Source organism: Phoca vitulina, unplaced genomic scaffold (genome assembly GCF_004348235.1).
Source record: "Phoca vitulina isolate PV1807 unplaced genomic scaffold, GSC_HSeal_1.0 scaffold25, whole genome shotgun sequence".
In the NCBI taxonomy this organism is placed as follows: domain Eukaryota; kingdom Metazoa; phylum Chordata; class Mammalia; order Carnivora; family Phocidae; genus Phoca; species Phoca vitulina.
The window spans coordinates 40,276,131-40,301,389 of record NW_022589728.1 but is presented as its reverse complement, the minus strand read 5'-3'; the positions used below and the strand labels follow the sequence as shown (position 1 = coordinate 40,301,389).

General features: G+C 42.6%; 1 long non-coding RNA gene across 3 annotated transcripts in view; it reads left to right on the top strand.

Annotated features, from left to right (window-relative positions):
- The window catches only part of LOC116643079, a 64,130-nt gene that overhangs the window by 13,853 nt on the left and 25,018 nt on the right, over nt 1-25,259 (top strand). The window contains exons 3-4 of one of the 3 annotated variants that reach the window (XR_004301481.1): nt 2,900-3,019; nt 4,430-4,467. This is a non-coding gene — a long non-coding RNA (uncharacterized LOC116643079). Of the gene's footprint in view, nt 1-2,899; nt 4,027-4,429; nt 4,468-14,025; nt 14,359-25,259 lie in introns of those variants that run through there. The other 2 variants (XR_004301480.1, XR_004301479.1) reach the window with 2 other exon arrangements.

The window sequence follows — 25,259 nt, the reverse complement described above, 5'->3', positions numbered from 1 at the left end:
TTGACTGACGTTTTCAGAGACGTAACCATCATTTGACTCGACTGATCTGATGACCTAGTGGTGGGGTCTAGGGTTCTTCTGAAGCCAAGATCCTAGTTTGTCATATTCAAAGGTGACAAGACACTTTTCGATGGTGGGAGTATATTTATTGAGGTACACAAAAACTAGACCACACATATTTTATTTAAAGTATTCTTCGGAGGAAATACTTTCCAAATCCTTGACTTTCAGTCTTTTGATTGAAATCTCATGATTGGAAGTCAAGATCAAGGGGACGACCTGAGCAAAGGAAAAGTCCATCAGGAGAAAGAGCAAAGAGAAATTGAATCAGTGATTGAATGGCATGCACACACACACACATACACACACACACAATCAATCAAACTAAGTCATGATGCCGGGCTTGATCTCAATTTTGAAAAACTATCGACCCCTCTCTCAATGAGCGGCATTTGGGAGAGGAAGACAATGGTGTTTTGCTTTTCAGGCTTTAGGCAGGTTGTGCTTCTGTATTTTTGCTGCAGTAACACATGTCCTGATGGAGCACAGGCTTGATTATTGTAATTCTCTTTTAGTAGGACTTCCAGCAGGGCTTTTCTGTCACTTGCTGCTCATGCAGAATGCAGCAGCACATCTGCTGGCTGATTGGAGAATGGGCAATCAGATTACCCCATCCTGTATAATTTGGTATGTGTGGGTCACTGAGGACTCTGGCGATGTTTCTTTGTTTCTCTCTGTCTCTCTTTCTCTCTCTTTTTAAAAAGGATGAAAATTGCATTTCCTCCATATCCAAGCCTATCTATTTTCACAATCATTTATCTTTTCTTTTTTCTTTTTTTTTTAAGATTTTATTTATTTATTAGAGAGAGAGGTGAGAGAGAGAGTGCAAGAGGGGGTAGGGTCAGAGGGAGAAGCAGACTCCCCGCCGAGCAGGGAGCCTGATGTGGGACTCGATCCCGGGACCCTGGGATCATGACCTGAGCCGAAGGCAGTTGCTCAACCAACTGAGCCACCCAGGCACCCAATCATTTATCTTTTCTTAGAATTGTGAGGCAGTTTACCTACTCTCAAGTCACCTGTCATTTTAGGCTAAAGGTGTATCCATATGCTGTTTTTCATATGATGACAGGAAAAAGAATGAGACTATGTGGTAAGATTATGAGGCACTGTTTTAATAGATTTTATTCCTACTTAGTGAAAGAAGCTTATATCCCATGGAAGTATGAAGAGTTTCTCTTCTATTCCATCTATTCTACTCTATTCTATTCTATTCTATTCTATTCTATTCTATTCTATTCTATTCCATTCCATTCCATTCCATTCCCTTTTATTCCATTTCTTCCTTCCACTCACGGATTCTTAAGCTTGCCAACAGCCTGGAAGAGGGAGACAGCTGCTGTGACCATTGCAGCTTTGCTGGTGGTTGGTAATGTCGCTTTTGACCCACATGGTTAGTGAATATTGGAAAAACTGTGGATGGGGAGGTCAAGTCAGAGTCATGACCCTGTGGACTTCTCGGGACTGCCAGGTGCCTCTGCTTGTTGTTCCATGAGCATCCTAGTTTAAGGTTGTTCGGAATGGTGGGAAATCGGATTGGAAGAAAGATGAGCCATTTGTGTGCACAACGCTGGGCTCCTCCCCAGAGGGGAAATGTAAGACAAGGCGCACAGGTCGGGGACACACATCCTGCCTTCAAGGCCAGGTGGTCATTGGACCTCTGGTTTCCTTCACTGGCAAGTTTACTGATGTTAAATTGAGTGTGGGGGGAGGACAAAAAGATTGGAAAGGGTGGCAGGCTGCTCAAATGGTAGATTCCAGTCACCGCAGGTGCCCCCACAGGTAGAGGCACCTCTCCTCTACTCTCTAGGGAGAGTACCTCGGGGGGCATCATTCATAACTCACCGTTTCCTAATTGTCTGCTATTTTCTGGATAAGGAAATCAATCTTTCTCTATGGTCTTTTATAGCATTTAGTTTATTTATTCTTTTGAAACTTTTAGTCACTACTGTCAGTGCTCGTTTAACTTTTCAAAAGACAAAAACAAGTTTGAGGAAGGAAATAGAGCTCTTGTAGAAACTGTAATTTTCATAATTAAGCACTAGTGTAATTTGCTAGAGGCGTGGACTACCTGGTTGTAGGCTGGGGTGGAAACCCTAGCCCTGAATCACAGCACCAGTGTCTCTGTAGGCAGGTTCCTTTACATCTCTGCTCTTCGGTGTCTTCATGTGTAAAATGTGGATAATCATATCATCCTCTCAGTGTTGCTGTGAGGATTAAATGAGATGATAATTGTGAAGCTCCTGCCAGCACCTTTTCCTGCCTCCTTCAAAGTTAACCTTGGTTCTGTCAAGGAATAGAGTTAATTTTTTTCTGTTATTTAAGTATAATTTCTCTCTTTTGTGATGCATTTTCATCTTGGGAAATAGCTTTATTCAAGCAAGTTTCTCCCTCCCTCCCTCCTTCCATCCTACCTTCCCTCCTTCTTTTTTTTCCCCAAAATCCAGATAGGTCTTTTTTTTTTTAAGATTTTATTTATTTATTTATTTGAGAGAGAGAGACAGAGAGAGTGAGAGAGCATGAGCAGGGTGAGGGGCAGAGGGAGAGGCAGACTCCCCGCTGAGCAGGGAGCCCAATGCAACGCGGGACTGGATCCTGGGACTCCTAGATCATAACCTGAGCCAAAGGCAGATGCTTAACTGACTGAGCCACCAGGCACCCTCGTTCCTTCCTTCTTTCCCTCTTTCCTTCCAATACATTAGTCAAGGTAGGCAGACACAAAGTCTTTTCTAATTAGTCTGAAGACCAGATTAGTGATTATGTGACTATAGTAAACTAATCAAATTCTATGATAAATTTGTGAAAAACGTTCACTTTAACGTTCTTTTGTCTTTTAAAACAGAGTAGTGTACCTGAAAATTTATCTTCTACAAATACAGTGGAAGCATTATGTGAGAGACTAACACAGACTCTAATATAGAGTGAAGTCTAAGAAAAGCCAGAGAAGAAGGAATCCTAATGAGTAAGCATTTTAATGGATGCACTGTTCCACTGAGATCAGAGAGTGGTTAGTAGAGAGAAGTAGGCTGGCTGTAATTAGTGTTGGATGCTTAAAGCAAGGAGGTCTTATTTCATGGAGCAGGGAAAGCCATTCTTGCTGTGTAAATATCATCGCTTCTGTTGGAATAAACTGTACAGTGTCAGTCTCAGCTTGGTGATCAGAGAACCTCATTCTTGGGACACTTCTGAACCAAGGAGTACTAAAGCTCTTGAGAGAGTGTGAACGGCAAGGTTAAAACCCTTGGCTTTATAGACTTACAGTGATACATTGGTGGGTTTTGTTAGAGAATAGATTTAATTGGTTTTTGGAGGGACTTCAGTTTAAATTTGGACTCTCCAAGCCAGGAGTGGGACCTTTATTTGGCTGTTCCTTATAAATAAACAGGTCCTCAGGGAAGCCATCTTCTAGTCAGAACCTATGGGGCAGGGAGCCCCTCATTGAAGGCATCGTTTCTTGTGGGTGAAGGGCATGTGGCCATAGGATGCTACATTACAGTATTTTCTTAAACAGTTAGAGGAGATTTGCCTATGGTTTATACTCAGAAGTAACACAGTATTTTGGTGGCATATATTAGAATTAGTCACTTCATGAATTTTAATATGAGTGTGAAAAAAAAAAAAGCTTTGTGGCATGTCGCAGCCTGTGGCTTCCCCAGGACACGTCCATGTGGGAAGTCTGACAGACACTGCTATGTCTGAAGGAGACGTTGTCTAATGGCACCCTCGAAGGCAGCAGTAGGCTGCAGGTGGTGGCAGGACTTGAGGAAATCGCTTTCTCTTTGGGATTTGGAAAGGAGATGCCAGGAAGGATAGGACCTGAGGCTTGGAAGGAATGGGGTGAGCTCAGAGGCATCCTAGACAAGTGTCTAGATTGTTGTGATTAATATGCTTCCCAACTCCTTTACAAAAACATTTCTGAAGATCCCTAAGGGAATTTATATGGATCACATGGGGTTTTTAAAAAATATGCCTAATATACATCATGGTGACTATAGTTAGCAATACTCTATTGAATATTTGAAAGTTGCTAAAGGGTAGATCTTAAAAGTTCTCATCATAAGAAAAAAAATGTAACTGTGTAGTGATGGATAATTAAATTTATTATGGTAATGATTTTGTGCTGTGTATACATATATGAAATCATTATGTTGTACACCTAAAATTAAGACAGTGTTAATGTCAGTTATGTCTCAGAAAATATGCCTAATAAATTATCTTCCAACTCATAATATCATAGGTGGATCAAGTCCACAAAACCTTTTAAGTAATCAGTATAGCCTTATAGAAATAGTTGGATTCATAGAGAATTTTTGTTTTGAGATTTAATTAATATTTTTATGAATGTGTGTGATTAATTTCATTTCTTTCACAGTTTTTTTTTAAAGTAGGTTCCATGCTCACGTGGAGCCCAATGCAGAGCTTGAACTCATGACCCCGAGATCAAGACCCCAGCCGAGATCAAGAGTCAGACGTTTACCGGACTAAGCCACCCAGGCACACCTTTCACAGTTTTTTGTTTGTTTTTTTTTCTTTTTTTTACAGTGTGTGTGTGTGTGTGTGTGTGTGTTTTCATTTATGGAAATGGCCAAAGAACTTACTGAAAAACAGAGAGTACGGATGGCTTGGGTTTTAGTTCAGCTCTGACTCAGATCTCGTGACCGTGCGAAAGTCACTTCACTTCTCCCGTCCTCAGTTACTTCAATCATAAAATGAGAGAACTGATACAGGTTCTTGGATTTGTATGGATATTTATGAAATAAGTGATGCTGCTTGTATGTGAATATGCTGTTAATGTGTCTAGACCATTGCTTATCCTTTCCACTCACCGTCACGAAGGGGATACTTACGTGGAGGAGTGGGATAGGAACGTGGAGGGGGGTGTGGGGACAGGTAGGGCAGGAGAGGGAGCGTGGTGTGGATGCAGACGTGGTGTGCCGGGAGCCGGGGATGTTACTAGCACAACTCTCTGCACTCGCGGTCCAAAAAATTAAAGCAAAAAAAGAGAGATTTGGACCAAGTGAGCAGTTCCTAATCTGTGTACTCACATCAGCTAGCAATATTGAAAAAACAATGTTTGGGAATTGATAAATCATATTTAGTAAGGATGTTAAAAATTTAGCGTGATGCATTACCTTCTTTTTATAAACAAATGACATTCAAATATATAAAATACAGGGAGCATATATTACCCAAAAAGGAGACAGTTCCTTAAATTCAACAAATACATCTTTTGGGAGACTCATCCCATTGTCCTTATTTTTCCGATTTTTTCTTGGCTTGGTAAAAAAGGTATCTTGCATGGTCACAGGCCCCACGGCTGGCATTTAGAAACCAGTGAGCGTAGTTTCTGAGAGAGAACTATCATGTGAGTGCTCTCCTAGGCTGATTTAAAATCCCGAGAGTCTAATGTGTAGTGGTGCTGGTAATGCAGGGACTGGAGGGGAGGAAGAGCTCCTTGCTTGTTGCCTTCTTGGGACACCAGCCGAGCTGCTCTGTGTGTATGGAGGGAATGCGTGCATGAGCGCATGTGCCTTTGCAAACAGTGGGGAGCACTGAGATGGAACCTTTGCAACCCTGCTGGGATTATCATCTTTAGATCCAGTTTTACAATTAGAAGGGTATGAATATCATAAATAAACTGATGGTGATTTACCTTGCTTTTTTTATTTCATTTCCTGGAGTTTCATGACTTGAGTTTTGTGAAAATCTTCATTATCAGTCGGTGGGTAGCCCACCCATCTAAGATTATTTGTGGAGTGTCTGAGAAATAATTTTTCCCCAAGGAAGTCCAGCATTGACATAGCACTGATTTAATTGTTAAACAATTCTGCTTATTTTTCCATAGGCTTTTGGCCACATTGTAGCCTTCCGGTGTTCTGAGGGCGATCCCTAGCATTGTAGTAGTATTGTCTGTGTGAATCAGTCTACACTTGAGTGGGAGAGCCTGCTTTCAGGGTACTCAGTCTCCCCTTTGTGTTTGGGGGATGATCACAACCAGAGAGTCATCTCCTGGAGGCAGAAATAAGCGCATCCTTCTTTCTGCCCTGTCATGATTCTCTAATCGTGAGCGACCAATGTCTATCTAGAATGTGAGCTTCCTACTACCAGAAGCCATGATTTCTTGTTGTAAAGTTGTAGTATGTATAGTGGCCTAATAATCAACATCCCTTGAGAAGAAACTAGAAAGCACCTTGGATTATTTTTGTTAGTACATGCATGTCCTCTAAGCTTTGGCCTTTTTCTGCTCAGTCCTTTTGGCAGGCAAGGGGCCAAAGTTAGTCCTGGCCCAAAGGCACACCACAGTGGGAAGAGGGTGAGGGAGGGATGTGTCTTCCCTTGTTTAAAGTCACACAAGGACCTTAAAAGACATCTCTCTGATGTCTATACCAGGTTACTCTTTCCCTCTATGAGGGATGTTAAGTTCATTAAGTGGAAATTTTGTTGTACTCAACTCCAACTGAATGTTGTATGTAATTGAATTTACTGTCTATATTTTTTTCTTTTGGTGAAGAGAGGGCTCCTTAAAGATGGGGAAGCAAAGGAAAGGGGCCCGTGATACCCTGAAAAGGTAGCAGCCTAGGAAAAATGATGTGAGTGAGTTTGTTCAGCTTGCTTCCTGAACTCAGTCTCTTAGCCCGCCACTCTGTTCTGAGTTCTTGTTTTTGGACTTATCTTTCCTCAACCCCATTCATATCGCCATCTTCCCCATCTTAACCAGTATTGGTGCAAATCTCAACTCTGCTATTTGAGCTTCTCCATGATTCCTCTTCACATGTATTTACTGAGCACCAACAATGCATCAAGCATGGTGATAGGGCCTGGATATAAGAAAAAGATATAAACCCCACCTTTGATGAGCATGGATTCTTGTGCAGGAGAGGGATGGATGGTGTAGGAGGAAGTTCTGGAGTCCGGGAAGGCTTTGCAAAGGAGGTGAAGCCCATCTTGAGGGAGTGGACTTCATCAGACAAAAGGGATTTCCAAGGAGAAGGAACTGTGTGAAGAGGGATGAAGGGGCACCAACTTGAGAGGTGGCATCAATTCAGAAGTTAGCTCAGGGTGACTTGAGGATGGGTGTCGGTAAGAGTGGCTGCAGGGAGGCTTGACAGGTGGGGAAGAGGCAGTGGCTGGAGCCAGGCCCCCTCACTGTGGATCTCACCCTCCCCAGCAGAGAGCCTCAGCACTGAGCACACCTGCCTTGTGCCCTCTTGTTCCTTTTCCCAGCTGGGGGGAGCCCTAACTCACATTTTCCCCTCACTCAGAGTGTGCCATTTCCCCAGATCTTCCTGTCTCTTAAGGCACATTTCTCATGCCACGTGCTCTAAAGAGACTTCTTGACTTCTTGGGCCTTCTGTGCAATGCCTTCTGTTTCTAAACTTCTTTTTAATGGTAGAATTTACATAATATGAAATTGACCATTTTAACCATTTCTAAGTGTACAGTTCTGTGGCATTAAGTACCTTCACGTTATTGGGCACCGTCACCACCACCCATCTCCAAAATGTTTTCATCTTCCCAAACTGAAACTCTGTGCCCTTAAATACCAGCCCCGCCCCCCCTTTCCCATTTCCTCCAGCCCTGACAACCACCATTCTATTCTGTCTTCTGTCTGTGACTGATTACTTTAGGAACTGGAATCTTTCACTTAGCATAATACCTTCAAGTTTCATTCATGATGTAACATGTATCAGAATTTCCTTCCTTTCTAAGGCTAAATAATATCCTATTGTATGTATAAACCACCCTTCATTTATCCATTCATTCCTAGATGGACACTTGGGTTGTTTCTGCCTCTTGGCTGTTGTGAATAAGACTGCTGTGAACATGGGTGTACCAATATCAGCTTGAGTCCCTGAGTTCACTTCTTTGGGGGTGTTCCTTTACTTTGATTATTTATTTATTTATTTATTTGTTTGTTTGTTTGTTTTAGAGAGGGAGGAGGGAGGGGCAGAGGGAGAGGGAGAGAGAGAATCTCAAGCAGGCTCCATGCCCAGTGCGGAGGCCGACGTGGGGCTCAGTCTCCCAACCCTGAGATCATGACCTGTGCTGAAATCAAAAGTCGGACGCCTAACCGACTGAGCCACCCAGGCGCCCCAGTGTTCCTCTACTTTTAAAAGGTTATTTTAGTCTGTGTTACACAATTTGGTATGAAATCATTTATTGTTTCCTTGATCGGCGATACTGTTTTATCATACTTTGGAACACCTCCTAAGGGTATGGAGTAGGTGCTTCATGTGTAGCAGCATCCTTGGCCCCTGACATTTCCTGGGTGCTTACCTTGTACTAAGCAACCCTCTGCCTGCTTTACATGCAGTCACACATTTCGTTCTCAGAATAACCTCATGAGAAGAACACTTACTATCCCAGTTTTGCAGGTGAGGAAATGGAGGCACTGAGCATCTATGTATATAGAAGGGCAGATAGCAGATAGGAGGTATATATTATGAACTCTCACAGCAACTCAGACCAGCAGATTGTCTCATCTTCATTTATTCAGAAGAGAAAAGTACTGTTCTGAGCAATTAATTGGCATTCTTAATTGCATACAGTTACGAAGCAACAGAGTTCAAATGCCTTGTTTACTTGACTCCAATTCCCAGGTTCTTTCCACTGCAGTGTTATTTTATTTTTCTTTTCTATTCTATCCTATAATATCCTATCCTATCATTTTATTTTTAATCAGATTGCACATTCTTGAGAGGCAAAAACATCCTTCTGATTCTTTTCCCAGTACATAGTCAGTGATCACTACATAGTTGATTTCTCATTGTTAGGTTAATAAGCAGATAAATGTATAGGATTCAAGGAAAGGACACAGTAGTTTTGCGTAGAGACTTGAGGAATTTGAGGACAAGGGAATGGGAAGAAATCATTTAAAATGATACTTTCACAAAGAAATTAGTGCTCAATAACCATTGTTTTTCTTCTGTATTTCTGTAATCTAGAAGTATGTCATAATACATGGAATGCACTGTTACATATGCTGCATCCCATGGGGAAAAAAAAACCCCATTGATTATTCACAAGAGTTACACTACTCTCGTGAATTATTAAAATTTGCTAATGAGATGAGAAGCAGCCCCAAACTCCCATCAGACTGCTCTTTCTGCTCCTGCCATAGAGGGGCCTTTTCTGGAAGAGGGGAGAGCTTGGGGGGAGCCAGGCTGGGGGGTTGCTGGCTGACAGGGAGAGTCAGTGTGAGGATGGATGGCCCCGGTGGGAGGAGGGCACGCGTGAGTTGAGAAGTAGGATCCATCCATTATATAAAAATAAACAATAAGCAACTTTAGAATCGCGATGCTGTATTTCCTTCTGGGATTCAAATGACTACACAAACCACTTGAGCTTCATTTTTATGGTTTATGAAGCTCAAGGGAATTATATGCTTGTAATTTATAGTTGCTGGTTCCACATAGTGTTTATGGCTCCGTATGCTATGTATGATGATATCGTGTGCATGCCTGTACATAGGATTTAATTAATGACCTAGAGATTATCCTTGGCCTGACTTATTGATGTCTGTGTGTTGGAAAATGTGTGCTTCCACGCTGAAAAATAAGAGCGGTTCAGGGCCAAGAACAGTAGCCTTGGAGTTTGGAGTGAAATTTCATGCCGCTTGCAGATTCAGTCTTTGGAATTCTGCATGTATTGTGCACCTTTCCAGCTCATCCTCTAAGCTTTTGCAGTAAGTGAAGCAATTAAAAGTTAAATTAGATTCTGAGTCCCTCTGAATCAATTTCTTTCCTATATGTTTTGGAGAGTGCGAAGGACATAAAAGTTACAATTGATATTTTGGGGTTATTCTTTCTTTGAGAAGCAGTGAGTCTTCTCCATTTGCTGGAGTTGGGAGGGAGTCCTGCAGTGGACCCGTGCAAGCATGTCTTTTGGGGTTCCACATGTGAAGAGCAGAGGGAAAGTCAGGAATGCAGGTTGCAATTTTATTAACTTTTTTCTTTAGAGTAGCTCTTGCTAAAACTAGATTTTAGAGTGTTAAAGTGACTTAATTAGATTGACATCATCAGCGGTTTTCAAACTTTTAAAAATCCATAGATCTCTTTTTTAAAGAAGGAGCTGTGTAGAATCTGACAGATGAAACAGGTATAAGAGTAGGTGCCCTAGTCCCTCTGGGTAGTTGAGAAGTGGTGTGGCCCAGTGGTTAAAGTATGAACTGTGGTGATAGACTGCTTGGACTCAGGTCCCAAGTTTTCCCACTAACTGAGATGGGCAAGTTACCTACTAGCCTCCTTGTACCTCAGTTTCTCCACCTATAAAATGGGGATGATATGAATAAAAGCTGTCTCATGGAGTTGCTGTGAGGATTAAAGAAGGGAGTTGCTATGAGTTAAGTGCTCACTACTGTACTTGCATGTGATACCTTCTATCAGCTGCTGCTCGTATTATTGAACCTACCCAACAGCTCAGTGAAGCAGCTTGAACGCCTCTGAGTTATTCAGATATTTGCTGTATACCTACCATGTGCCAGGCACAGGTCTAAGAGCTGGGGAGATGGTGGTGAAAAAAACAAAGTCTGCTTTTCTGGCTCTTAGATTCTGTTGTTCTAGCCCATGGGTTGGCAAATGTTTTCTGTAAGAGGCCAGACAGTCAGTGTTTTGGGCTCTGCAGCCCATCCTGTCTCTGTCATCACTGCTTAACCTTGCCATTGTAGCACCAAATAGATATAGATATAGATAGGGGTTCCTGGGTGGCTCAGTCGGTTAAGCATCTGCCTTCAGCTCAGGTCATGATCCCAGGGTTCTGGGATCAAGTCCCACATTGGGCTCCTTGCTCAGCGGAGAGCCTGCTTCTCCCTCTGCCTGCTGCTCTCCCTGCTTGTGCTCTCTGTCTCTCTCTCTGTCTCTCTTACAAATAAATAAAATCTTAAAAAAAAAAAAAGATACAGATATAGATAATACGTAAATGAATGGGCATGGTTGTGTTCTAATAAAACTTTATTTACAAAAACAGGAAGTGGGCTGTATTTGGCGTGAGGGCAGAGGTTTGCTTCCCCCTGTTCTAACCTAATCTCTCCTTTTATGAACTAGACAGTTGAGGGCCAGGTCACATAATAGTGGCAAAATCAAAACCAGAACATTGTTTCAGACATCCTATGCGATACATTTTCATTTTCACCGTGCTCTCTGGCATACTGGCTTTGTGAGGACCCATTCTTTTCCCTTCCTGTCTTTTATCAAACTGCACAGTGAGTTGAGTAACAGTGGGGTGACTGAGAGTCTCACCAGTAGATCCCATGATTTGTTTGCTTTTGTATCTGTCTTCAGAATGGTATATTTGCTCATTCAACAAATATTTATCAGGTGCCTACTACGTACTAGGCACTGTTGTAAGACACAGTGGCTGCTGGTTAGCAAAGCAGATGAAGATCCCTGCTCTCTTGGAGCTTACCTTCTAGAGGGGAGGAGAGAGGAAACAACACACAAAATAAATGAATTATCAGATGATCAGGAGGATTGAAGGTATAGGAACAGGTCGCGGGGGTTCCGTAGGGTGGTCAGAGCAGGCCTCACCAAGAAGGGCAAATCTGAGCAAAGCCTTGAAGGGGACGAGAACGTTGGCCCAGGGAAACCAGAGCAGTAGCCTTTGGGCAGAGGGAACTGCTGGAGCAGAGACGGGGGGCCATGTCAAAGGTGTTGAAAGGATGGCAAGTCGGCCACTGTGGCTGGAGAGGAGTGTATGGGGAGTGGGTAACAGGAGACAAGGTGGGGATGGCTGAGGGTGCTTGTGTGCGATGGACAGCCATGCAGCATTCTGAACAGAGGCATGCATTGCTCCAAAAGAACAGGCTCGCTCCCATCGGCTCTTGGGGAGGGGAGATAGAAGCAGAGGCCGTTGCCTTGATCCAGACAAGAGGTGATGTTGACTCAGGCCACAGTAATAGTGATGGATTGAGGAAGTGAGAGGAGGTCAGATCCTGAATACATATTTTGAAGGTAGCATCAATAGGCATTTGTGATAGATTGAAGGTGGCCTGTGAAGAATGAGAGGAGTTAGGGACGACTCCCCCCTTATAGTATTTATAGGATTCCCGGGCCAATCACACTGCGCAAGAACTTTCTTTTGTAGATGAGAGAACTGAGGTACAAAGAGGAGTGACTTGTCCAGGTCCCAGCAACACGCAAGTGGTGGCCCTCCATCTGTGGGGCACAGCTCTATCCCTCTTTTCTGTTCTCCATCATTTATCTTCTTGGGTTAATCTTCCTGCTTCCCTGACCATAGAGCTAGGTGCCCCTCTACTCTTTGTGATGTATCCTGTTTTTACCTACCCCGCCATGAGACTTTTCTCTCTGTTTTCTAATGGCCTGCTTACTGTCTGTCTCTACTTGGCTCTTTGAGGGTTCCTAGCATAGTGTTTCACACATAGGAGGTGCTTTATTAATGCTGTATGAAGATAAAACATTTTTCAAATGGTCTTCTCCTAATTTACAGCCATTCTAAAATCTTGTTCTTTTATAGTTTTTTTTCTTTCATTGACTTTCTCTTATGTGGTTTCTTTATTTTTTTCCTTATAGAACCTCTATTTGGATTTGCTTTATGTTTTCTATTTTAAGAGTTTCCCTAGAGCTTGTCACTTTGAAGGGAAAAGTCCTTTGATTTTCATTTTAAATTACATCCGTTAAACAGTAACACATCAGGTAGTAAGGCATTTGATATTTTAAATCTCTGTTTTTACTTTCTTTGGTTCCTCAACAGGTCTCTCGGGGGGCATACAAGTTCAGAGTGTCTTGAAATCCTGCCAGTAATGTGGTACAGTTGTAGCGGTGTGTATAATACTTGAATGCATGAAGTGCAGCTGGATAATGCAGGGATTCCCCATGCCCAGAGTGTAATGCATCTGCCTCAACTCGGTCCTCTCTTCTGCCATTATTCTTAGTCAAGCATGTGCTATAAAAAACACCAGGTGTCAACAATGTCGGCAACCATGCCCTGACTAAATCTTCTGCGGCTGTAGGTGCATCTGCTGGAAGCATCTTCCAGAACTGTTAGTTGCTGAAATTGCAAATTCACATAACCCTTTGCTTTTAACCAAATTATTGCTCCAAGTCCTGCAAGATATAAACAAGGAAAAGAAAAAAAAAATCAGGTGAGTGTATATAATGGGTAAAATATCTATTAAATACTGGAACCTGAAAGATATTTTTATTCTTTTGTGTATTTTTTTGAGGGATATGTGAGTCTTCTTTTTGTTGTCTCAATAAGGACTGTGAATAAGCAATAGATTATTGGTTCCATATTTTTGGTTTTATGACCCATTGTTTATAGTCTCATTCTTTTGAAAACAATGATAAAATGGTAGCTAAAATTTATAGCCTGGCGTCATGCTGAGTATTCTACATGCATTCTTTAATTCCTATAGCAACCTAGCACCATACATCTGAGGTAGATGCTATTATTATTCTTATTACTCCCATTTTACAGATGAGGAATGAAGTTAAGTAACTGGCCCCATGACAGTATCTGTAGAGCCCGGGCCGTACTTGTTATCACAAATGGTATTTGCATATCTACAGGCTCTGTGATATTGTACTGGCTTATGTTCATTTTTTCCTTATAAATATTTTAAATTATGATCATTTGGAGAATATAGACTATATCTCAATAAGCTTTAAGGTTAATTTGTGTTTCATTTGGTATATGATATTTTATGAAAATTCCCAACATTTATATAGCATTGTAGCATTTACGAAATGCTTTTACAAATAATTTCTCCCTTAATTTTAGTGCTCTGTGGACACTCCCCCTATTTTCCTAGTGTCAGAGACACACGGATCATTTTAAATGTGAAGAAAATCTTCCGTGTACTTCCTGTCCCCTCTTAACTTCCCCCATCCCTCACCTCTCCCCACCTCTATTGCTTTACAATAGTCAAAGCAATTTCGTATCTATTACTCCACTTACCCTTCAAGCCAGTCATCTGAGGTAGATGTTATTCTTCCCATTTTGCTGTTGAAGAAGTTGAGCACGAGACAAGTGATTTGACTGGAGATGAGGAGAAGGGAAGTCGGAGAGATTCGAAGTGTGGGCAAGACTCGATCCAGCATCGCTGGCTTTGGAGACGAGGGAGGTCACGGCCAGGGAATATGGGCAGCCTTGAGACGCTGAGGCAAGGAAACAGGGACCTGAACTCTGCCAACAACTGGAATGAGCCTGGAAATGTGTTCTCCCCTTGCGCCTCCGGAAAGGAATGCAGCCCTGCCAACACCTTCATCCTGCCACGTGCAACACTTCACAAAGAACCTGCTGAGCCCTGCTGTGCCTGGACTCCTGGCTCATGGAAATCATGAGGTAATACATTGGTTGTTTTCAGCTGCTGAATTTGGGGTAATCTGTGGCAGTGGCAATAGAATACAAATTCAGTCACAAAAGTTGTTTAGCGGTGACTCAGGTGATTCCCAGTTCCATACTGTCCCCACTGGTTGCCCAGGACAGCACTCAGCACTGTGGTCTCTAGGGGGGGGGAGGTCCGTCAGCCCCAGGCGTGCACAAGAGGATCCATTCAAGTGAAGAAAGAAAACTCAGCTTTTAATCTTCTAGTTTTGCAAAGGTTTTATAGTATAATTAGTGTATTAGTATGGCAGAATAGTTATCGTTTGCATATAGTGTGTTGCCTGCCCAGTTATTTTTTACTGACGGGGTTGCATGATCAAAAAGATTGCATGATAGGTTGCCTGTCATGTGGAACAGTGACCTAGTGGACAGCAGAAGGTAGAGTCCGTCCGCTCTAGTGGAAAGCTCACTAGTGTGTTTGGAGTTGGAACCATCAATTTTATTTTCATCTATGAAGGTAATTAGCCCAGTGACTTTGGCTAAACCACTTAACCTCTGGCTTACATTTCCTCATGGAATCTGAGTTAGGCATCCTGGATGCTCCTTGAGCTTTCTTTGAGAATATGGAGATGCTGCATTGACACCCAAATCATCTCTGAACTCTCATCTCTTGAACCATGTCTTTGTTCTGATTGAGAGAAGAAGAGAGAAACAGACTACCCCCCCAAAAAAACCCAAAACAAAACAAAAAAAACCCAAACCTCCAAAAAACAAACAAACAAAAAACCAGGTTTTACAGAGATGGCTGGTTGTTTGGACTAATGGATCATGATGTTTGACTGAATTGATTTAATATAGTGAGCTACTTCTGAGCAGGTATTTTTCTGATTCATTTTTAAAAGTCTTCCAAACCTCTAATCTGGTACTTTGCACCAGATTAATAATAAGATCTTGTGGAATGAATGGGTAGACTTAAAATGGTAAAATGAAAGCATTAAGGTTAAAAAGAAGTGTTAAGGTTAAAAAGAAGCATTAACAACATAAATTACAGTGATATCTCTTATTTAAGAGATAAATAACTCTTCCGGATAAGTGACTACTTTCATTAGACCACAGGATCTCAAGGGGACTGGCAGTACAATTGATTGTTTCTAGGGGTATTCAAAAGAACTCTCAGATTAATCTAGCTACATGTATACTGTACCTTTTATGCTCCAGATGTCGTTCTAAGTACTTTGTGTATATTAACTCATTTAATGCTCACAGTAACCATATTGGTTTGGTACTAATATTACTCCCTTATTACAAGTAGGTAAAGCGAAGCACAGAGAGGTTAAATAACCTCCCCCAGGTCGCATAGCTAATAATTATCTGGGCAGGGATCCAAACCCAGCAGGCTGGCTTCAAGGTCTTTGCCTCTCAGCACTATGCTCTGTTGTTTCTCCACGATAAGAGGTCGGGAAGCAGGCTTAGGAGGACTCTTCTGATTCCTTCGAGCATAAGCATTTCTCAAATCTCTGACTCACCAGGAATAATCAGGACCACCTTCCCTCCTCAAGGACTCTGAGTATGGGACCAGAATAGGAAAGTCCACAGTGGGGTGTTCAGTGTTGCCACAGAGAGGACTAGAGGGGGGATCTTGGCACAAGGAGCCTTCTGGCCTTGGGAAAATTGAACTTTCTGAGTCCTGGTTTTCTCATATTATCAACATGGAACTGACAATACCTCCTGGATAAGGCTATTGCTAGGATTAAGTGAAATAACGGGGATAAAGTGTAATGTTTCAGGCACAGAATGTAACAGGTGCTTAATAAATTTTTGTTGAACTGCACTGCGTCCCCATTCTGAGTGACTCGGGAGCCCAGTGATGTTAAAACACAGGAGAGCGGATATGCAGCATGGCTCTTCCTACACAGCATCTTTGTGGTCTTCGTTGTGTCTTTGTATAAGTACACCGAGGCTAGAACACATGCTTCTCTGTTCTTCACTCAGTTGTTAGTTCCCAGTGGTAGTAATAGTATATTAGGAATGCATTATATTATGGATGTACTTGAAAGTATTCCTTCAGAATTCTAATAGCCACAATGCCCTTGGGGATTGATGAAGCTTAATCAAAAGGCCTGCGTGATTTTTATTCACTTCCGTCACATCTGTGCTTCCTTGAATCTTCCCCACCTCTGTTGGGGGGACCACTGTTAACCCTTGCATTCTCTTTTCCTCACTTGTTTTGGGAGGATCACTGTTCATCCATGCATTCTGTCTCCCCCGTTTCTGTTGGGAGGACCTCCATATATCCATGTGTTCAGGCTTATCACCGTGGATTTTCCTTGACTTCTCTCTTATTCCCATATCCCACATCCCAGCCCTCCGTGGATCCTGTTAGTATTACCTTCACAACCTGTCCTCAATCTAACCACTTCTCTTCTCTACCAGATGAATCCTGGCCTCTATCACCTCTTGCCTGGATCACTGCACGAATCTCCTTTGGTCTTGCTTTCTTTCTTGCCCTTCCAGTATACTCTCCATAGGCAGCCAGAGTGATCACGTCACTCCTCTGTGCTCACCTCCAGTGACCTTCTGTCACGTTGAGAACACAACCCAGTGTCTAACCGTGGCCTGTGAGGTCCCTCATGGTCCTGCCCCAACTGTCGCTTTGTCTTCATTTCCATCATCTCTTTCCCCCGCTTGCGGCTCTCTGGCCACTGGCCTCCTTCCTTCTGCTCCCGGAGCACTGCAAGTGGCCTCCCACCTTGGGCACTCCCTGTTCACTCGCTCTTCCCTTCTGGAAGACTCTTTCCCCAGAATTCCCTTGGCTTCTGCTTCTTAGTCTTCACATCTCTGCTCAAACTTTATCTCCTCAGAGAGGCCATTTCAGTGTTCATTGCTCGCTCTCCCCTAACCCCGTTTATTTTCCTTAATATACTTTTTTTTTTTTTAAACTACATATTTATTTGCTTTCCTGTTCTCTGTCTAGGATGTATAGGGACTCAACACCTGGAATAATAATTGGCATATATCATGAGTTTATTAAATATTTGGAATAAGTGGATGAGTGAATTATTGAAGAATTAAAAATGAATATAGTAGAAGAAGAAATTGGATATTTCAAAAGGATTTCTTCTGAGAGCAGCAAGGGAGGTAGAAGGCAATCTACCTAGGGGTGATTCCCTCCCCTTGACGGCAAAAGAGAATTTAAGTACTCAGGGAATAAAGTGAGCCGGGGCTGAGGCAGTCCTCCCCACCACTGTGTTTTATACACCTGTTGCCTCTCTGTGGGGCCCCCCAGCCTGCTGGTTGGAGGCTTAGGGAAGAGCACCTGCTTGGCCATTACCAAACAGAGCAGCTGTGCTTTCCTCTCTTCTGTGTTTGGGGTCTCTCTGGGAGTGGGCCTGCAGAAGCCTGTGGGCCTGTTATTCCCTCCCCGGATAGTTCGGCAGGTACCAAGAGCCTGTTTGTCCACTTGGGAGTCAGGGTCCTTAAGGAGAAGCTCACTACTTTGGCTGAACAGCAGAGCTGTTCTCAGGGAAGCTCTCCAAGGAGTTTCTGCACAGGCCTCCCAGATAGAGCTGCGATTTGTAGCAGTATTAGGCCTCTTTATATTCCAGTTTCATCTCTACCCATTGATTTTGTCATTTGCAGCTTATAATGGAAATGAGGATAGCCGGTACGGATGGAACAGTTACCAGACGCTTCTCTCTGTCTTGTAGCTGGGGCACTCCTGGGGAATCAGCTGAATGGGCATTTGCTTCCTTAACTCTTCTCTGGGTTTCACCAAGTCAGGGTTGCCTGGAAGGTGGTCATCAATTCTGTAGATGGTTCATATTGTACAGTGTGAAAAGAGATGAAAGAATTAGGAGCAGCCCCCAACATAAAAGCTTAAAGGAGAACATAAGTATATAAGTTGTGACAATTTATACTAATTTTAGGAATACACTTTGCTTAGACAGGATGAAAAATACATTATATTTGGTCAATTTCCCTCTATGCTATTCTTGGGGGACAATGGGATCTTTATTTTTCTGTAGATTGCTTATGATGCTAGTGCCTTATGGAAGGCTGATATTTATTTTGCTTTAAGAAACTAAAGATGGGGTGCTTGGGTGGCTCAGGCGTCTGCCTTCGGCTCGGGTCATGATCCTGGGGTCCTGGGGTCAGGCTCCCTGTTCCTCGGGGAGTCTGCTTCTCCCTCTCCCTCTGCCCCTTCCCCTGCTCATGTGCGTGCACGCTCTCTCTCTCAAATAAATAAATAAAATCTTAAAAAAAAGAAAACTAAAGATATATATGGTGGCATATCACTTGTATGTAGAGGTCAATCTGGAATACAACTTTGATCTGAAAAAATAAATGGAAAAGGACTATGAAGATGTGAAGCAGAAGACTCATGTCCCTGCATGAAAGCCAGGCCCCTGAGCACTTTCTATTCTTGATGTCTATTTAGTACTCTAGTCTCAATATTTTCAGTTGTCTTTCTCCCCCAGCCCAGTTGGGAAGCAGCAAACTGGACGAGGGCAGAGGAGGTTTCAAGTTAAAGTCATCCTAATGGAAGAGAGAAATGACAGCTGACAGCAGGGGAGGTGACAGCAAAACTTAACCAGCAATGCAGGACTGCTGTAGACTAGCCTGAAATTGTTGGGTTTGTCTGCAAGTCCAAGACAGACACAGTGGGGATTGCCTTCAGGCATGACACCCGGGAAGGAGACATTGGAAGGAGGCACTCTTCATTTTTATTATTGCATTTATGATTTCTAGCATTTCCTTTCAACTCTTTCTTAGAGTTTCTATCTCTTTTCTTATATTACCCACGTGTTCTGGCCTTGAACTGATTTTGCCTATCCACCTACTTTCCCCATTAGAGTCCTTTATATATTAATCATAGTTATTTTCAACTCCCTGTATGATAATTCCAACTTCTGTGTCATATCTGAGTCTGGTTCTGATGATGGTTTTTTTTCTCCTCATACTGTGTTTTTTCTTGCCTTTTGTCAGACCTTGCAGTTTTTTGTTGAAAGCTGGGCATGTTGTATTGCATAATAAGAACTAAAGGAACTAGGTCTTTAGTGGGAGGGTTTATGTTAATCTGACTAGGAGTTGGGCTGTGTTGAATGTTTATTTTAGCTATAGGTGCCAGAGGCTTTAGCTTTTCCTTTGTTTTTGTTCTCTCTCTTGGCTTTGAGGCTTCCCTGTGTACTACTTCTTGGAGAGAGTCTGCATCTTACACTTTCTTTAGCCATAATTCACTGTTATTACACTGGAGTCTGTTGGTGGGGTGATGGTGTGTGTGTGTGTGTGTGTGTGTGTAAATGTTCTGTGATCTTCTGATTAAGTCTCAGTCCTAGGCTCACAGAGAGCCTGTGTGTTGAACTGTAGCCTTCACAAGGGATTCTGTCCCTCTTCCAGTGGTATAGCTCTTTCTTCCTTGCCTTTTACTTCATACTGGAGCTACAGTTTTCCCAATTTATTTCCTTGAAGTCCAGCTCCTTGATGACTATGGGATTCCTACCCATACCCCCGCCCCCCCACCCCAACTTCCCTACAGGAAGGCTATAAAGTGCTGGAGTGGGGAGGAATTCCTTTCCCCCAGGTAAGATAAGGTTTCAAAATTGTGCACAGGTAAAGTCATTTTCCCTAGAGAATAGGCCTTTGTTATGGTGATGGCTCTGGATGGGTTTCACAATGATCACTTGGCCAGGAGGGGATCTTTCTCAGATCCTTATTGTCAACCTGGTGGTGTTCCTGGAGGGAAAGCTCAGGAAAGTCCCCTTGTCTCAAGACTGTGGACCCCAGGAATTTCTCACTCTTACCCTAGTCTACACTGAGCCTCCAGCAATTTGTCAAAATTACCAGTTCCTACCAGTTTATGGCTCCTGCAACTTCTGTTCCAGGTAAACAGATCTCGGTTGTTATATTTCTTGGGATGTACCTATCCAGATTTCAGGGAGGCAATTTGCCCCACTAATTGATTTTCAGTTTGTCCATTTTTTTTTCCTTGTAAGGATGGGAACAATGACCTTCACATATCAGAGCTGAGATCGAAGTGCCTCACTGCAAGTCTCATTGTTTACATCATAGTCCTGTTACTTCTATTTCCAAAATATCTTTTGAAATAGTCTCAGCTTTAGTCAAGACATCATGATTTCTTATCTGGATCATTGCAGTAGTCTCCTGACGATTCTCTGTATCGCCAGAATGCATGCATTTAGTAGATCCTTGAAGTCTCATCTTAGGACTGTCCTTACTAACGTCTTCGAACGGCCCATCCACCTTAGTATAGGATACGGTGTCCTCTACAGCCACTGCCCTCTAGTCCCTTACAACATTAGTAGAAAAGACCAAATGTTCAGGGTTTGGAGACAAGAATGTGGATGCATTTTATGATCCCTTTAAAGTGGGACATGTTCACAACGATCAGAGATCAAAGAGAAGGGACTGGATTGAAACATCTTTTATTTTGGCCACAACTCCGATAAAGTTCGGAGGGTTGTGATGTGACACGCATTCTGTCGGAGCATACATGAGACTGGACACAGGTAAGATGAGGGCCCCTAGCATAAGCATTTGACCTATTTTCAACTTCAGGCCCTCTTAATTCACTACCAAAGACCAAATGAAGTGATAACTATAATGCATCAATAGTCTAGAATTTTGCTGGCCCTGGAGACGTGGCATTAGGGTCCTGTGGGTGAGGTCTAAATCAGACAGCAGTCAGGTGTGTATGTACACAGGAGTGGTCATTACTGTGGGCAGATGTGCACAGCTAATAGCTGGCAGTGGAGATTGCTGCAGGGGGAATTCCTTGATAAAAATGAGTTAAAATGAGACAATGGATTGTCCAGAAGGGTGCTTTTCTACAGACTACGCTTTTATTGGTGGAGGTGATCAAAGGAAAAAAATCGAGCCATTAAAAATGAAAGCCACTATAAGGTATTTATTTAATACCATCTATGCAGCACACAACTGTATGCATATATATGAATTTTTTCTTAGGCTGAGTAAACTAAAGGAAATACTGCTTTTATTTTTTTCCCAAATAAATGTAGATGGGAGGCTGGTACATTAAAGCAATGTAGGAACCTAATGTACTGGGGCAGAGGGACTACTTGCAAAAGAGTTAAATCTTTATGCATGTAAGCCAAACTGCCCATGATCTCATTACACCACAGAGAGCTTGCAAGCATTGCTCCCCAATCACAAAGAAAAATCAGCGCACAAGTGACCTGTGTATTAGCATCTCTGCAAATCTCAGGCAGGAGCTGAGATTTATATAGACTTTACACACCCCTGAGGAAATACCCATTTTATGCCATTGATAGGCCAGATGTATTTTGCTCTGTGAAATGTGATCAGAATGTAATTAGAAGAAAATACACTGCGTATTCAAAAACAAATAGACAGTATTCTTTAAAACTCCATGGTAATTTAGAACAGGCAGCAATATCAAATTATAGGAGTTATAGGGAAGGCTTATTACTGTGTGATTGGGCCTGTGTGGTTATATTAGCCACACTGCGCTGGTGTAGTTCCACAGCCGTTGAGATGAATTGAAAATTTCACATGTCCAAAAAATCTTTGTCTCTGAATATGATTACTTATGTGATAAAATATCATACATTAGATAGTGTGAGTCCTTAAAAATGCCAATGTGGATTTGTGTCTTTTATTTTTTTTTCCCTCAAAACCAGTTTTACACGGAAGGAAGAAATTGAAGATGGCTTTGGGGGAAAAATACACACGTTTCTCATAGAACTTGTGAGAGCAATACACAGGCTGCTATTCTTCCGCATCTGTGCATTTTACTGTAACAAAGTGATTAATATGCTTTAAATTTTGAACTTATGGACTCAACTGTTTTAGTGTCATATTAAAATACACAAAAACCCGACACATCTAATTTCTATGGAATCCCAAGTAGTGTAAAATTATATGTGTATTTGTAATGTTTAGGCTTTTGAATGGATTGTGTGACATAAGCGTGGACAGTTACATACTGAATAAAACATGGTCAAATGTATAAACAACACAGACAGCAGCCAAAAGAATTGTCTGTGTGCATGATAAATTAGGATGAAAATTCATCCTTTAATCTCTTCTAGACTTTGGATCATAATATTTTATATAAGACTGAATATAGGAAATATCGGGGGGGGAGGGCATAATTTATAACCTGTGTACTACAAGGATTTTAATCCTTAGTTTTATATGAACCAAAAGGATGAGTTAAAACATTGTTAATGTTTCTAAACCTCTCTGAAGAGGTCCAAAGAGAGTATGGATTAGTGGCAATGAATTTAAAGACAGGATTAACAAGGGTTGCTTCCAAATCGAAGGTATTAAGGACCAACTTTACAAAGCAGAATATTCTCATAAGCAGATTTGAGCATCATCTGGGACTATTGATGAGTTCCAAGGAACCAGTAACCCATAGCCTAGTATTGGTCAAAACCTTACCAATGTGAAGAATGTCTAGAGAAAAGGAAAGTTTGTGGGTGCACATTAAAGACTGACACAAGACATGGGGCAGTTTAAAATTCTTTGATAGTCCTCCCACTGAGAGGCAGGGTTCTGTCGGTCCCCTCTGAATTTAGGTGGGTCTCTGATGGCTTGGACCCACGGAATGCAGCAGAAGTAATGCGGCGTGATTCTGAAGCTTGGTCAGGAGAGGCCATGTGGTGTCCACCCAGTCCCCTTTGGAATGCTCACGCGGGGAGAAGCCGGCCCCACTGTAAAGAAATTCCACCACCCTGAGACTTCCAGGCTGGAGAGGCCACTTCCAGGTGCCCGGGGCGACAGGCAGGTGCGACTGCAGGTGGCTGCACCTTGAGGTCTTCGCAAGCACGGAGGAGCAGAGACAAGCCATGCTCCCTTTTCCTTCTCCCAGCCTCTGATCCAGGGAATCCATGGGAAGGGTCAAGTTATCGTACACGACTTAGTTTGGGGGATGTTTGGTTCACAACAGCAGTCACTGGGGCTAGCCAGTATTTCCCAAACTGACCTTTAAGAACGGCCACTTGGGGAGCAAGTTAAAAACAGATTCCCATGTTTCACTCATGGGCATTCTGACTCACTAGGTCTGGCTGGGCGTAGGGGTGGAGAAATCTGTTTTTAACAAGGAGCATGGACAGTGAACTATGATAAAATGACTCCAAGATGCCGTATGATTTGTTGGTCAATTTTGACATATGAATTTTTCATGACAAACATATTTCTTTGATTACTTGGAATGGGCTCACGGGCCCGTTATTTTCCTTATTTCAAGACTGTAGAACACACCACTTAAATGCCTATCTATTTTTCTAGTCCCAATTGTGGAAAAGCAGTGAATAAGACAAGACACTCTCATTAAGTACTAGATCAGAGCAGAGAGAGGGAGGAAAATGAGGTCTGGCACAGGAGAGAGTTTTATGGAGGAAGTAGGGCTGCAGTTAGGCCCTCTGATGCTGACAGCACTGGGAGTGGCTTAGAGGAGAAGGAAGGTATCATGGGTGGAGGCTGGAAGCAAGAGGGAAGGCACACAGTGAGTGATTCCATCATAGCACCAGGGACACTCGATTGCACTTGTTTATGACTACTGTTTTACTTCTAACGACGACGACAGCAACCCAGACCATCTTTTATTGAGTGTTTCCTTTGTGTGCATTGCCCTCACTTGCTCTCATCTGTCTCCTGCCTTCCCAATGCCAGCACTGCATCTTGCTTCTCCTGGTATCCTGTGATTGGTGTGGTGCCTAGCACATGGTGGGCAGGCCCGCAAATGTTTGTTGAACAATAATAATGATGATAATAATAACAACTGATAAGAAATAATATTTATGGGGCACTTCCTATGTGCCAGACTTTGTGCTGGGCACTTTAAATAGATTATCCTAGTTCATCCTAATAGCACATCTATCACAGAATAAAATCCTTATCCCCATTTTACAGAAGTGAGGACTGAGGCAGATTTGTGACTTGCCCAAAGTCATGCAGATTGGAAATGGTGGCCCCTGCGTTCTGACCTAGGCAGTTGGACTTTGAACTCGACTCTGAATCTGAAACTTGACTTTAACAAAGCTGTAAAAGAGAATGAATAGAGTCGGTCACTCTTGACCCCTCCGCATACTGCCTCTACCTGGGGCACTCTTCCCATCTTTCCTTGCCCAGCTGGTACCTACTCATCCTGCACCATCCTTTCCTCTGACGCTTAGTGGGAGACAGAAATGATGGAAGTTTCCTGCAATACATGGAACAATCCCATACAGAATGCCAGTAGCACGCCGGTTAAGAAACACTGCATAGTAACACTAACTAAAAGCTCGAAAGGAAGCCCCTGGCCCCAATATTTACAGGGTTTCAGGTGGTGAATAATTTTATTTTATTGGTAAGGAGAGGAGATATTTTCTCTTGACGCTCTTTTTTTTTTTTTAAAGATTTTATTTATTTATTTGAGAGAGAGGATGAGAGGAGAGAGAGCACATGAGAGGGGGGAGGGTCAGAGGGAGAAGCAGACTCCCTGCTGAGCAGGGAGCCCGATGCGGGACTCGATCCCGGGACTCCAGGATCATGACCTGAGCCGAAGGCAGTCGCTTAACCAACTGAGCCACCCAGGCGCCCTTCTCTTGACGCTCTTGAAGTGCCAGACTTACGGGGAACAATTTTATTTAAGGGCTGATTCCACAGAAGCCTATAAACAGCATCATTTTAACTTTCGGATATGAATCTCAGGATATTTTAATCTTCTAGGTCTTTTTTTTTTTTCAACAAATATTTATTAAACACTTTTTATAGGCAAAGCACTATTCTAGGCTTAGGAGATACAGCATGAACAAGACAGGCAAAGACCCTGTCCTCATGCAAGAGGGAGTTTACAACCTTAAAATTGCAAGGGGGGATAAAACATGAGAGGGAGGATTCAACTGCTTCTTTTGCAACAAGAATTATTTATG